At 29.5% G+C, this 3,454-nt stretch overlaps 1 protein-coding gene across 1 annotated transcript in view; it reads right to left on the bottom strand.

Annotated features, from left to right (window-relative positions):
• The window catches only part of LOC106468354 (neutral ceramidase-like), a 44,362-nt gene that overhangs the window by 15,463 nt on the left and 25,445 nt on the right, over positions 1–3,454 (bottom strand). The window lies entirely within an intron of this gene.

Here is a 3,454-nt window from a genome sequence, read left to right as displayed (position 1 = left end):
CAAAACAAACAAACAAACTTATTCAAATTCTGAGAATCTCAATATACAGCTCTTAAAATTTATCATTACAAAAGTCAAAGTGGGTGTAATCCATATAAATGTTTATAACATAGAAAAAAAGTGAAAATAATAAATTTAGTACTTCATAACAGCATTTTCTCAGTGAGTTAAAACTAAAATTCTATTGTGTTCCCCATTTATTCTCTCCTTAATTTTCTAGTTAAATGGCAGCTATCTGACAATCTTATAAGGATAAATTATTTAACATAAATATATTTGTTTCTAATTCTTTCACATCACAAAATATGTGTTCTTTCAAATATGCACAATGTGTCTTTGTTTTGCAATATAAATAAAGATTGGATACATGATATCAAATGAAAAAATTTGTTTATTTCTTAGCTTAAAACTCAGTCCTTTAGTTAAATTCAGATTTACTTCAGTTTTCCTGATTGATCCTCCCTTTATAAACTACCTAATAATAATGTGGAGAATACCACACTTTGTACAGAATTTGAAAACTCAAAACTACCTATTTAAGAGTATGATCATTATCTGTAAAATTTACTAGAAAATCTGATAGTTTATAAGTAAAATAGTTGAAACTACTGGTCTTACAGGAACATTCAATTAATGAAATTTAGGCAAACCAACTAATCTAATTTCTTTGTATACTCTCAGTTACAACTTTTTTCAAATACCTTTGTAATTTAAATTCTATTGACAGCGTTGGGCCTTAATTTAATTTCACATATATATTTCTACCTCCTACTACTTGTTTGACCTTATTAGTATGTTCTTTCTTCAAATAATCATTTGTATCCAGTCTTCTTATGACCAAATCAATGCATTTATGTATGTAAATGTTCATTGCTTTCTGTAATTACAATTATAAAAAAAAGACAATGCATGATTGTATCAAAATTCTAATCAGATATACAGAGAGAAACTTCTTTTAATATATTTGTACAAAATTACTCAAGAACTATCTAAGAAAGCTGTCCCTAATTTTTTTCTAGAAGACAAAAGGGAAAGCATTCCACCATCAGCTCTTGGACTAGTCTTAACTGAGTGAATAGTGAAATTTTACCATTAGCCTTATAATGCACCTATGGCCCCTAAGTGTGGAGCACAATGTTTTTGGTGATAACAGGACAAGAACAATGGAACTGCACACCAACCACTGGGCCACATAGAGAGAAACAGAGCAATCCTTCAAACATTTCAACAAAGCTTCAAAAGTAGACAAAAATGTATAATATTGTACCAAACATTTTAGGAAAAAGTCTATAATATAATTCATGTGCTAATATATTTTTTCCAACGTCATTAAGTTTATAAAATGATAAATTAAAAATAAAAATGTCATGAAGAAATTGGCAATTCCAAAAAGCACTGTTTTTAAAATTCCTATCAGAACACAAATACAGTTGTAGTTGTTTTTTATTAAGTGCTAAGCTACATAAAGGGCTATCTGTGTTCTGCCCAACACGAGTATTGAAACCTGGTTTCTAGCAGAAGTCTGCAGACATATTGCTGTGCCACTGAGGGGCAATTACAGTTCGAAATACAATATTATAATCCTGTGTTTATGTAAAAACAAAAATAGATTGGTTGATTCTCACACTAAAATAATGAATGATTTGTTTACAATTCATAAAGCAAATGTTCTGGTAATAGCTTCAAGCATTTACATTTAAAACAATTAATTATTCAATTTTTAGAATTTTTTTAGAATAAACCAAAAAACATTTTATGTCAAAAATATATTCAAGTTTTTGAATTCTGCACAGAGTATAAAGTTCAATGTAAATGTGTACATAGACAGTAAACTTTGATGTTCAGTCTCTTTATACTAATTTTTCTTAGAATTTATAGAATGGGATCTAAACTTGCACCTACTGTAACTAATATATTTGAGCTTTCACAAAAACAATGTCTCAAAGAATGTCCTACTAATTTTAAGCCATTGTACTATAGAAGGTGTGCATTTGAGACATTTACACTGGTTTGGTTACAAAGTCATTTAGGTGATTTTTTTGGATATTTGTATACTAATTTAAAAAATCAAAACTAAATTTACAGTTGAATGTAAACAATAATCTTATTTGCTATTTTTAGATACTTTAGTGAACAACCATCAAGGTATTTTTAAAAGTAACATATATTGTAAACCTATATTCTCAGACATTTATGTCAGATTTACCAGTCTTGTTTCTAAAGCAGTTTGTGGTTAAGCACAGAGCTACATAATTGGCTAGCTGAGCTGTGCCCACCACGGGTACTGAAACCCAGTTTTTAGTGTTATAAGCTTTCAGACTTAATGCTATACCATTGTAGGGATGTTCCTAAAGCACTTAACCAAATATGCACTGGGTCAGTCTAATTGACTGCTCTTATATTGCAAAAAGAATATTAACTATAATTAAAAATGTACTGAATGTATCTACATGAAATGTGGCAAGATTTTCGTAAAATGTACAAGTCTGTTGCATGTAAAAATCAGACGTCTTACAAGTTTTTGTACTCAAAATATGTCTGTGAATTGACATATTAAGTCTGACTCAGACAAGTTTGAGTGTAAGGTAATGTTCATATGAATAATAAAAATACTTTTGTCCATCATACAGTTTGCATAACCTCTAGAACCTCTGAAATGCATATCTACAATTTTTTTTGTATCCCTGCATACAGTATCTGGTATTCACTCTCCTCTACCATAAACTGTTATTAGATCAGCAATAGTTGATAACTCTAGTCAAATACATAATACCATGTTGAATGGCATTCTACAAAATGTCATGAGATGTGCACTTTGACCCCCATCTGTTGGATAAACAAGACTGTTATTATTTAGTTTACTTAGTGATCTAATATTCAATGAGTATTTAGTTTTCATAACAAGAATGTTAAAAGTTAATTGTTTTAAAAAGAGATACTTATGACAAGTTTTGTTACATAACTCTGTACAAGTCATATGTTGTGTATGCAGTTGAATTGTTGCACTAGGCTTTTGTAATATTGTAGACATCTTACTCGAAGCTTTTAAGTTTTTCTTATGTTTAATATTGTTGTTACTAGAGGGCTAGACATTTAGATATTTCTGTTGCATTTTATAAATATGTGGTGATATAGAGTGCAAGTAAAGAAGGAAGTTAGTGAAAGTGTGTGAATTTAGACTGAATGATGAGTTTAGCCATAAAGTGTGTATAGTGGTGGCTTTTTAAAGTGTAATAATCACAGATTGTATTGTAATAACAGAGTATAGAAGAAGTATTTCTCTTGTTAATGGGGTTTTAAGGTAACTGAACCAGTCTTTGTGGACTTTTGATGTAAAAGAATTATTTAAAGCTCTGGATACAACTGTGACAACTTACAGTGTGAAAACTTTTTTGTACATACGTTTGACTTGTCCTGAATATATTATTTTAAAACAAGTGGGTTGTGTGCTGTC

This window comes from Limulus polyphemus, unplaced genomic scaffold (assembly GCF_000517525.1).
Source record: "Limulus polyphemus unplaced genomic scaffold, Limulus_polyphemus-2.1.2 Scaffold2977, whole genome shotgun sequence".
Classification (NCBI taxonomy): Eukaryota; Metazoa; Arthropoda; class Merostomata; order Xiphosura; family Limulidae; genus Limulus; species Limulus polyphemus.
Note: the sequence above shows the minus strand (reverse complement) of the source record. Positions and strands in the feature narration are given on the sequence as shown.